The sequence below is a fragment of the Phoxinus phoxinus genome, assembly GCF_949152265.1.
Source record: "Phoxinus phoxinus genome assembly, chromosome: 2".
Taxonomy (NCBI): Eukaryota; Metazoa; Chordata; class Actinopteri; order Cypriniformes; family Leuciscidae; genus Phoxinus; species Phoxinus phoxinus.
The window spans coordinates 41,612,218-41,624,647 of NC_136877.1; the positions used below are offsets into that span (position 1 = coordinate 41,612,218).

At 37.7% G+C, this 12,430-nt stretch overlaps 1 protein-coding gene across 3 annotated transcripts in view; it reads left to right on the top strand.

The window, feature by feature from the left end:
* The first annotated feature begins 7,133 nt into the window (after positions 1-7,133).
* cemip (cell migration inducing hyaluronidase 1) overlaps positions 7,134-12,430 on the top strand; it is a 124,409-nt gene continuing 119,112 nt past the window's right edge. Inside the window, exons 1-2 of one of the 3 annotated variants that reach the window (XM_079638245.1) lie at positions 7,134-7,268; positions 8,182-8,242. The gene's annotated coding sequence lies outside the window, so the exon portion shown is untranslated. Of the gene's footprint in view, positions 7,269-8,181; positions 8,243-12,430 lie in introns of those variants that run through there. The other 2 variants (XM_079638244.1, XM_079638246.1) reach the window with 2 other exon arrangements.

Here is a 12,430-nt window from a genome sequence, read left to right on the forward strand (position 1 = left end):
AGCTTAACATGTGAAGTCTTTTCATTTCTCAGGTTGCTGGTTTTTATTTAGTTTGAAAAAGTTTACCTGCAGACAGCTCTGCATGTTTTAGAAGTTCAGATGTGTGCAATTGTTCAGCTCGAGTCGTAACATTTCAAGTCATCTTCATTTATATAGCGCTTTTAACAATGTAGATTGTTTCAAAGCAGCTTTACAGTGATAAACGGATAATTTAAGGTAACAGACATTGTTTTGTCTTTATAGCGGTTCTTGAATAAAGATATTTTCCAGCTAAACTTCGTTTTGATTGATTCACTTCCGTCGCAACAATAATTTGTTATTAAATAATGAATTATATAAGTAACAGTGTTGTGCAAGACTCTAAAGTTAGCGGTTTATTAGTTGCAGCATTAACATCTTCTGGATTATTAAAATAGCTTAACCAGTGATCATTTTATATTGGAAGCTGCACATTTAAATAGGAATACAGATATCAATGTATAACTACTTAGTTTGATGGCTAACTTAAAGCAATGTGAGATGTTTCATTTTTCCATCAAGAGCTTGTTATATTTTTTTAGAATGAAATCTATATTTTTATTTGGCAAGGATTTCCAAATTGTTTCAAATAAATGCTGCTCTTTTGCTCTTAGTTCATTAAGGAACCCTGAAAAAGGAAATCATGGATTCCACAAAAATCATTAAACAGCACAACAGTTTTCATCATTGATGATAACAAAGAAAATGTTTCTTGAGCAGCAAATCAGCATATTGGAATGATTTCTGAAGGATCATGTGACACTGAAGACAGGATGCTGAAAATTCAACTTTGCATCACAGGAATAAATTCCATTTTAAAATATATTCAAGTGGAAAATAGTTATTTAAAACGGCAATAATATTTCACAATATTACTATTTTACTCAATTTTTGATTAAATGCTAGTTTAAAAAGTCAAACCAACCCCAAATGTTTGAATGGTTGTGTAACTAATACAAATGTAAGAAACAAATCCAGCTAGCTATAATTTTATGATCATAAAATAGAAAAAGAGTGTGACATTTGTAAACCATTTGTGTCAGACTTGAAGGCGAGAATGTCTTTTTGCAGTGCATCAAAAATAGAACATGGCCAACTGCAGATGTCCATCAACTCAATGAGTGGCGTGACACAACAGATGCTTCCAGCGCAGACAGTGCTATTGGTTTTAATGCTACTGCTCTAGTTTTGATGTGCCACACGTCTTCCTTATGGACACAGTGTTACTTTCTATTCTGGCGAATTGATTTCAGAAACATGTATTGAATTATTTCTACTGGTAGTCACTTTTTGCCAGAGTAAAGTCTTTTTTACTTTTACAAGCCATGAATTCAAGTTTGTTATACCATGTTTGTGCTTTTTACCTTAATCTGTAATAGTCAACTGTATTACATCCGGACTTGTCCTCAATGTAGTAACAATGGGAATTATATATATTTTTTTTATCTGCTTTGATCTTTCAAACATCATCTTAAATTTTGAGACCCATCTTTGTAATTATATGTATATTACAAATATATATTTGTAATATGTTTGTGTGCTGCTGTGCTGTGCATAAAAAGCAAAGTGTACGCGTGTTGTGACCCGCCTATAGGCGCACATTATACTAACGCGCTCTTTAAATAAATAAAAAAATATTGCGCCATTCACTTTATACCAGGTTTCAGTTGGTCAATGGCGCAGTTTATTTCAGTTGCCTCAAAATAGAAGGATGTGAAAATGATAACCGCGTCGGGCTGAAACTAGCAAAACACACTTGTTTCACGCTTGATGCTGCATTGCGCCGAGTGTATGATAGGGCCCTTAGAGTACTTTTACACGACAACAATGTACTAAAAAAAGTTGTACAAAAATGTCGGTGTTTTTCGCATACAGACAACAATGTCGTCAAAATGATCCCCGTTTACATAGATCTTCGAAACCGACTAAAAACACTTTACTCTAGCACTTTACTATACTGCCAGGCTAGTTGTTGGCGATGTCACTTTGTCAAGACTAAATAGCCTATGTAATATGCATGCGCAAGATGTCATCATTTTTCCGTTTGAGATGATATTGGTGAAACCAGTTCTCAAAAGTTTTCGTTTTCAGGCACCTAAAACTCTGTTGTCGTGTAAATGAACGACCATAACACAAGTTTTCAATTTTTGTTTAAAGGGGTGTATGTAAACAGCCCCATAATTAAAAAGGTTCAATGGGGTGCTATATAGAACATTGGGGTTTTTGTTGCCTCAGTTTTAAAGAACACCTTATGCCTAAAATGTTCCAAGGAGAAATGCCTTTAATAACACTTTCATGTTTAACAGGTTATTTCAATTTTTAGTTATAAAAGTTAATAAAATAATGAAAACTTAATCTATAACATGATTTCATGATGGGGACCCTTTTGCATCTTTAAATTGGTTTTTATTTTAATATCATTATATGAAGTGCCTGACAGAACCCTTTAGGGTTCCATTTAGAACCTTTTCTTCTAAGAGTGTAGCCTTTTTTTCTTTCTTTTAATTATCTATAAATAAATCTCCCAGATGGTTTCTCTCTACAGTTTCCATTGTTCCCTTGCTCTATCTCTCTCCCTCAATCCATAAAAGCCATTTTCTTAGAGGAAGGCTGTTAAGTTCTGGAGGTGTCTCCCGCTCTTCAAATGCTGAAACGCGACAAGCAGGTGGAACTGGAAGCGACCATTAAGCCTCATCTGTTGGAGCCAGCAACAGTTTACATTGGCCAGGGACCAGATGTCCTTGTGAGGGTGAGGAATTGGCAGAGCTTAAGGTTGAACTGCTGATCCAAACGGGTGGAGAGCGCCAATTTGGAAGTCCAAGAAGCAGTTTTCACTGGGTCAGGGGTGTGGATACATATAATAATCTGATTTCTGTGGGCTGTAGGTGTGTATGGGTGTTTTAAGGTAAACATGGAGGTATATAATATGATGTATTGAAATAGGAGATGTAGTGAGGGGAAATGTATGGTCTAAGACCAGAAAATGAGAAGTCAAAGGGGGTTTGTTTTTTACTACTTTTTAAGTTATTCCTGAAGACTGAATACTGGACAATGGAACACTGATGCAAAAACTGCTGATCAAACTACAACACAACAAAACTATACAAAAAAGAGCTAAACACTGATGTAACAAACTGCTAAAATGAAACAATATAAAGAAAAGCAGAGTGACCAGGGGGCTCCAGTCAATATATATTTATAAATAACTTAAGAGCATCCTAACCATGCTCTCTATTCCAAGTCTTTCGAAATCAAATGATAGTTTTGTGTGAGAAACAGACCAATATTTCACACATTATTTGATGAAATTTTCCCCTCGTACAGCAGCTCCCAAATATTTATTTTGTACATTCAAACATGTGACATTAAATCCAACGATGTTTGACATCTAATGCTTCAAATGGCATATTTAAAAATGCAAATAAACAGTGTTCTCTATGACATAAGGGCTACAAAAATGAAGCAGAACATCTTACAATTAGTTTGGGTGGTGTAGAGCTAGGTCTGCTCCTCTGTTATCCGCTGTCCCACATTCCTAGGAGGACTGCAGGAGTTCCCACACTTCACTGGGCAGAAATCCACCCCAGATACCCAGACAAGAGGCATCTCAGTCCGCCTTGGGTAATCCACCACAGGAAGTTTACCTTTCCGGAGAGCATACGCAGGCCGTTCTTCCAGCCTTGGATAAGTGACAGATTCTTTGGCAATGGGAACCAGGCTCACACTGCCTGCTCTACATTTGCCAAACTCTTTATTGGGGAATTAAAATATATTTAACCAGGACCGAGTGCAGACTTTCCAAATGAAACCCTCAATCATCAAGACAGAGATTGATTCGGTTGCATATGCCACACCATCTTGAAGGGGGTTGTATGATGTACTTTTTTTCTCCCTGAGTTCAGGTGTTTTATTTTGTAATTACTTTGGTGAGTAGGAATTTATATATTTATAAAAATGTTTATTTATTATATCGATCCTTTATATAATCATAATTTATTTTAAAGTGTAAATAAAAGTGCACACTGATAAGCCAAAACATTATGACTAGTCACAGATGAAGCTTACTAAGAAGGCCACATATTAATGTCTAGGTAGATTAGGTGGTGAGCAAACAATCGGTTCTCATAAATCAACGTGTTGGATACAGGAGAAATGGGAAGGAATAAAGATCTGAGTGACTTTGACAAGGGACAAATAGTTATGGCAAAGCAAGGCAAAGTATCTCTGAAACGGCAGGGCTTGTGGGTTGTTTCTGGTCAGCAGGGGTGAGAATTCACCAACAGTGGTCTGAGGAGGGACAAACCACAAACCAGCGACCGGGTGTTGGACGCCCAGGCTCATCGATGCAGCCAACAGAAGGTCTACTGTGGCACAATTCACAAAATCTTAATGATGGTTATGGGAGGAATGTGTCACAACACACAGTGTGTCGCACTCTGCTGCGTATTGGGACTGCGTAACTACAGCCTATGATGACCCCTGTCCACTGTCGAAAGTGCCTACAATGGGCAGAACTGGACATTGGAGGAGTGGAAGAAGGTCGCCTAGTCCAATGAGTCTCATTTTGGACAGCCGTGTATGTGTGCTGTGTTGGAAATGATGGCACCACGATGCATTGTGGGAAGATGACAAGCCGGTGGATTGAGTGTGATGCTCTGGGCAATGATCTGCTTGGAAACCCTGGGTCTGCCATTCATATAGACATACATCTGACAGATGCCACCTACCTAAACATTGTACACCCCTTCATGACAGCAGTGTTTCCTCTTTCAGCTGGATAAAGCACCCTGCCACACTGCACTCATTGTTCAGGAATAGTTTGAGGTGATGAAAAGTTCAGGGTGTTGCCCCGGCCTCCAAATTCCCCAGATCTCAATCCAATTGAGCATCTGTGTGATGTGCTGGACCAACACGTTTGTTCCAATGCCTCCACCTCGCAACCTACAGGACTTGAAGGATCTGCTTACATCTTGGTGCCTATCTTCTGGTGCAATATGGCTGCCGTCGCATCATCCAGGGGGATGCTGCACATTGGTGGTGCTTGAGGAGACCCCCCCCCCCCCCCCCTCCTATGTAAAGCGCTTTGAGTACCCAGAAAAGCGCTATATAAATGTAACGAATTATTATTATTTATTATATATATATATATATATATCATTTTTTTTAAACATCCAGCATATCCTACATCCCAATTATCATTGTTCACATATAAATACTAATGTATAAAAACGTTTGATTGTGACTGAATTCATTTGAAAATGAATCCCTTTTTTAAAAGATCAAGAAAAATTTGAGAATTTTTTTTTTTCTGTCTGCCCCATATCTTGAGTAAGAAAATTGCATGCAGAGCACCAGAGACCGACTTGCATTCGACCTCAGGGGCCATTACACTTCACCTTTTTCAGTAGCCGGGAGGCTCGACTAAGTGAACTCAGATGTACTCACGCTTGAATGCAAAAGAGGACAAGGTATTTACCTATCTCAGCAAGCCATTGCAAGACAGCGCAGCGTTTCTGCTGGGATAATCTCCTTCCAGGAAAAACAATGTGCATTCCAATTTTCATCACTCCATTTAATGAGCCCCGGGGTTGCATTTCTGTCTGTTTTTGAGTCCTTAGAGAGACTTTGCTAATTCAAATAGAAATGCTGTTGTAGTGCTCTCATATTTGTTTGCATAATTCCAAATAAATATTCTCAGCCTATATGTGTGCCATGTGTGTGCGCGTATTTGGTTGTCTGTGTCCTACAGGCAATAACACTGGGATTTTGAAGTCCATGATGTATGGGTGAAATTTAAATCCCGAGAGATTTATTTTAGATTTCTACAAATTTTAATGCATCATTCATGGAGATGATACCATCATGCCTCTGTGAAATTAAATGTGGCCATATCACAGCCCTCCTGAATTTACAAAAGCAAAACTACAGAAAATGTTGCTCAGTTTTGGTTGTAAAATAATACTGCTCTCGTTGCATAATTTTATGTTTACATTTTAACGCCCATGCTATTCCTTGAATTGTATATCCTTGTTATTCTCTTTAAAGTAACCAGATCTTTACTACCGCTAATCAGAAATATACAACTTCCCCCCATCAACTAGGCCAGAAGTGAAGTCCATCTGTTATTTAAATAGATCAAAACCCTCCTGAAAAGAATGCATTACATTTTTTTTATTTCTGTAATGATTTAGTTCATCATACTTCTCAAAGCAGTTTCATTTTACAAGAGTGTAAAAAAGATATGAAGCTAAATGCATCTACATGATTCATTTAGGAACACCTGTTTATTTGGACATTCCTTTTGAATCCTCAAGTCAATATGAATCACACCAGTATGTCACTTTATTAAGTTTGATGTCTTCTGGAACAATGATAATAGCGACCTCTATGGATTAAATCTGATAACTGTTATATTCATGCAGTATGAGTCAATGTTCTCTCTCTCTCTTTCTCTCTCTCGGGTCATAATTCATAATCATTATTATTCTATAGCAGTGCTGCGCGTTCCACAAATGTAGACAAAACTACTTGCACATTTTCCCTTAGTGAATAGAGTGACTTCTATTGTGTTCCTAGTTTGAAAGTCATTTTGGATGAAGGCATCTGCTAAATTAACATAAGTAAATGAAATAGAATCACTTTTGTTGTTGTTTTGAATAAAAACACCTGCTGAAATGTGGGTAGAATAGAATTGAAGTCTCATGATCACCTGTTACTTCGTATTATTCTGAATGGGACACAAACATAAGTGCTGTTTTCTATTTATTCATTTTTGGCCGTGACCTTTTATATCTATCCCTAATGACTTTTATAGTCCCAATCCTTTCGAATGTACTTTTTTCTGAACTGGAAGCTCCTGTCACTTAGACAAATTCCATGTTGTGAGTAAATTGTCATTAAAGATAATTCTGATTCTGATTAATCATCTCATTTACAGTCAGAAGGTTGTCGAATGCATGTAAAGTTTTCAGTTTGGAACGGCAGATACTGTACATTGAGTTATTGAACCGCACAGGGACCCAGTGAGCCAATCAGTATTAAGTAGGCGTGCCTTCGGATTCACCTGGCCAATCGTCGCGCAGTGGGCTTGGCTTCGCACCGGCGTTGTAAACAGTGTAAAGCAGGAGACTGGAGGTGTGTATAAATATCAGTGTGTCGCCAGTGCTGTCTTATGAACTCATGCCGCGCATCAGCTGCTTGTAGTGCGCACTGTTTCCGTGGAGCTGATCTGCAATCTGCTCATGCTACAGGTTGGTCTGCACTTCTGGACCTTTATCTTTGTGGATTTTGAAACTCATGAATGATGCCACTGTTACATATAGCCTACTTTCAAGGGTACAACCCGACATGTGTACTTGAGTGAGACAAGTGCGCTTTGATTTCTGCGGATTTGATCTCACTAGTGGCGGTGAGAAGCTCGTGCGTCAAGGTGCGTCTTTTCTCATTTCATGCCATCCATTACGCGCTCTTGTCTTTTACCCATTGCCATTTCTGTGTCAACAAACCAGCGCGTTTTTGCAGGCAAGACTAGTCATACTTAAAACAGAGAAACCTATTCCAGTTATGTGAGTTTGCGAGTGTTTGCGGCAACATGTTTCACCGGTGCAAGTTCAGACATAAAGAGCATTAACAGCTCGCGATTATGACGCGCATCATTTCACCTGAGCGTCCGCGCGCCATCCGCACCTGATCGATTTGACAGTTTCATCTGATGTTTCATTAAATAGCGAGGATAAGTGATTCAAACTTTTACAATGCAATTTACATTCTCATATAATAACTGTGGCATTTAATGCGGTATGAGAATGTGATAATATTGTAATGTACAATATCGTAAGGAATAGTATAACGTGCAACAGTGTATAATAGTGTAGCAGAATATAATAGTGGGATACAATGTAGTAATGTATAGGGCTGTTTAGTGAAGCATAGTGCAGTGTACTTCACATAGGCTAGTGTAGTATATTGTGAAGTATGATGTGCTACAGTGTTGTATTGTGTAGTGTCAGTTTAATATTGTGGTTGATAGTATAGTGCTAAATACTATAGTGGTATAATATAGTCAAATGTGGGATCATATTATAGTGTGCACTTTTGAGTTTCTAATATCATATACTGTAAATATATAAGCATGCACCGTTTCCCATGACACCTGGAAAGTAGGACCCCGTGAAGGACAACAACAGTTTCCACCCATTTCATCATCATCATCTTGGAAATCAAGGTATGCTTTATAACTCTCTATTGTGCATGTGAACATATTAAAATGCATGCTTCTGCTGAAAATGGTGTATTAGTGCTCAGTGTGTGAATCATGTGAATAAGCACCTGATGTTAGCAGAGGAAGAGTTAGATCCACATTCCTCTCAAAGAGACTTTAGGTCTTATTCCATGTGATGCTTCAGACTGATATCCAGTATCAATCGGGTATCAACGAGGATGAGTTCGATGCTGCAAATAGTATGAAAAAGGTCCTTGTTATGGCATCTCCGCCTCTCTGTCCACCAGATGAATGGGAATGGTACCAAAACCACAAGTTGATGTGCGGACTGAATCCGTTGCATGCTGCTGGGGCATTGAGACTTTTCTGTTTCTAAACAATGCAGACTGGCAGCAAGTTCTTTTCATGCATCCGTGAAATGACAGCCAAGTGGGCAGATGTTTTTTTTCAAACCCCATTCATCAGCCACTAAATGGTGTGTGAAATTGTAAAGGGCAGATCTTTCTCTCTTAAGCTATGCTGTGTGAGAGGGTGGGAGTTTATTTTAGAGTACTTGTTTGAGGAAACAAGAAGTATTAATCATTTGTGCACAATTCATACCGTTTCTGCGTTCGGAATGCTATTGCTAACTTATGGTTTTGGTATCTTTCTGCTTCCAAATGTAACGTTTAATTCAATGCGTTACTTGGCGTTCCTTGAAGTTGACTAGCAAATGTCTGAGTGAGAATTGTTTCTACACCAACTTTTTATTCAGTGTAGATGGAGACCAGAATATCATGGAGACTCTTTGAAAACAGTGTTGTGATAAAATCAGAGCACATGACGTTACAGTGTCCAGATATTCATGCCGATCTGTATGATGGCGGCTACCCATGCTTGAACTTGAAGCGGTGGCATGCACTTTTGAACGCGCTCCAGCATCACAGCCCTGCACAGTTGGATGTTTTATTGAGAGCTTTCGGGCTAGTCGTAACTTGTGCATTGTGGGCAGGGGTCTTGTGCAAGTGCCAGTTATTTTAGCTTGTTCATTAAACACCTATGAGATGCAATGGATGGCTTCAGGCTGACCTAGTTGAAGACCGGTGGAGGCGGACAGATGTCCTGTTGCAGTGTGTGTGCATATATGCATGTGATTTTTGGCCAGTACCTTCCTTTTGCAACAGCCTATGCATCAGGTGTGCGTCTGTCATGTCTTGAAATGAGCTTAAAGGGTCGTAGAGAATTCTATTTCTATTTCAGTCGCTGCCTTAGAAGGCAGATGCCTATGTAGTTAGTAGACAGGAAGGCAGCTTACTAGGTTGTGGAACAGAGCCCTCTGTATTCCCTGTTGTCTAGCTCTTATTCTCTCTCTTTCATCCTTACTCTTGCCTCTGGGCTAAATCTAGGTCTGAGTTATAAAACAGCTTGTAACCACAACCATGCCTCCTGACCACAACAGATAAAATCCTTGAAATATCACTAAAGACTTATGAAATAGCGCATGTTGTGGCACCTTATCCACAATGACTCACGTTTCAATCTGCAGCAGTGTCAGGCGTGTCTAAAGCGCTGTGAACCTTTAGTTCATGACTAATGAATGAAGTCATTTTTTTTCCCACTCGGTTCCCTGATAACTACATTAGACCTACCTGTGGTAGGTTATGAATGGAATAGTTCACTAAAAATAAAATTTCTGTCTTTATACTCACTTATTTTTTTACTCACTTATTTACTCATGTTGATCCGAACCTGTTTGCTGATTATTATTATTATTATTTTATTTTTTTAGTGGAACACAAAATATGAATATGTGAAGAATCTTCATGCAATCCTTTTCCACACAATTAATGACAGTTCATAGTGAGCATGACTGCCAAGAAGTGTTATTTTACTATTATATACTATTATTAATATTTTGAATTTAATTAGTTTTAGTCATCTTATTTTGCGCAACTGTTCTTTAATATTTATATTTCACCGTAATTTCTTTTAGTTTTAGTTGTACTTCAGTTTAAACCTAATCTATTTCAATATGTTGCCATACCAACATTTAAAAAAAATTTAAGTTAAAGTTTTTCATCTAATATTTATATTTTACTTTATTTCAGCTTTATTTTAATTAACGAAAACCATATTTGGTCCCACTTTATATCAAGATGGCTTTAACTACTATGTACTTACATTGAAAAATAAGTACAATGTACTTATTGTGTTCATGTTGTATTGTAAAATACTGTTTCTGCTATTGAGGTGTAATACGGGTAAGGTTAGGGACAGGTGTGCTGGTATGGGTAGGTTTAAGGGTGGTTTAAGGTGTAAGGGACAGGTCAACAGTGTAATTATGTAATTACATAAATGAATTACCGCTTAATATAAAGTGGGACCCTATATTTAATAATTTCAGTTTTTGTTAACAATAGCAACTCTGCTATCAAGCTCCAAAGAGAAAAAAAAAACACAAGTAGATTTTCACACACGTTCTTGTGTTAGAAAACACCTAGACGTAGCCGAGCGGAAGGGAATAGAATGCAGGGGTCTAGCTATTTTTAACGTGGCGTCTTAAAAATGTGGTGCACATGGTGAAAAAGCATCGAGATGCTTCGAATGTTGAAATACGTTGTCTAGCGCATGCTTGCATAGACCAACAATCTAAATATAGCACTGTGAAAAAAATAAAAACATTGATTGAAACATTGATCTCTAAAAGTCTCATAAAAGAAATGAATCGCATGAAGCCACGTGGTATCTTTTTGTGAAGAACAAATTTGATCGAAACATGCTCATTTTTAAAGCATAATGTGTTAAGACGGCACTTTGAATCTAAATTTTGATTCCACAAATGGGAAGATTATCAGTGAATAACTACTTATATTTTGGTCTATTACTCACACAAAGCTATATATGACTTGGAATATAGTGCACAAGTCGTATGGACTTTATTTTTTGTCCTTTTTTGGAGCTTGGCATCCATAGACAAAAGGATAAAAAAAGAAAGGTTCCTCTTTTTTGTGTTACATGGGGAAAATAACAACATAAATAAACCTTGTGTTTTGTATGTACAGTGCATATGTGAATGTATGTGATATTTCCAGTGCTGTCTGAGCTTTGGCTTTACCCTGCTGCAGTCAGGGGGATTGCGGCGTTCGTTCATCCACATAATGTCATGACACTTACCTCAGCTCATTTCCATGTAAATGAGTAACTACACGGGATTTGGAATATTGACATGAATATTGAAAACAGGGAGAAGATGGCAAGTGAATGTACTGATTTATATCTACAAGAGGCCCATCTCTATTTATCAGTCACAGAGTTGGAGTCATTGGAAACATTTAAACGAATTTGATTTTCTTATCATGTGCTTGAAATTTGATGGATGGGTTCATTTGAGTTTGAGGTGTAAATGGAGTGTCTATTAAGGTTTGCTAATTAATTCTAGGTTCTGGTTAAAAGCCGTACCTGTGTTCTGTCAAGGGTTTATAAATGCATTTCACTGTCAAATTGTACCGCGTAAGAGTACTGATTGAGCTATAAGGCTTGAGAGGCTGTGCATGGTTGACAGTTGTTGCTTTATAATAGGTGGCAATATAGTGAAATGATGTGTTGATCAAAACGGAGTCACTATAAGAGCAAGTCAAATTGTAATACCGAATTAATTTTATTGGTTTAGTAATTTGAGCTGATATTTGTTGTATTAAAGATCCCCTATTATGCTATTTTAAAGGTTCGTAATTTAGTTTTGGATGTCTCCTGCAAAGTTTACATGCATCCAGGGTCTTTTTCTTATAATATACATTGCATAATATACATTGTTCCAAAATTCAGTCTCCCTAATCCCCTCCTTTGGTCAGACGGCCCAGTCTGTTGTGATTGGTCTACCAATCTCTGGAAACGAAAACGCCTATTACCTGAATTTCAGCTCCGGAGTCTTCCTCAGCAAATATTAACTATATATTTGGGTTGATTTTGCTAGCGATATTAAATTTACCAAAATGTGGACACACTTTTTATTTGGCCATTAATAATAATAAAAAAAAACCTCTTACAGGTTAGAGTTGATCAGTTTGATTAAGTTCCATCCATGTATACTTTACGTTAAAACTGTTTCGGCACATTCATTCAAAACAAAATGGTCGATAGATTATTTTGCACCATGCAAAGAACGTGTCTGTGTAGCATTAGATGAATATGCCTGTTTTGATATATTGGTGC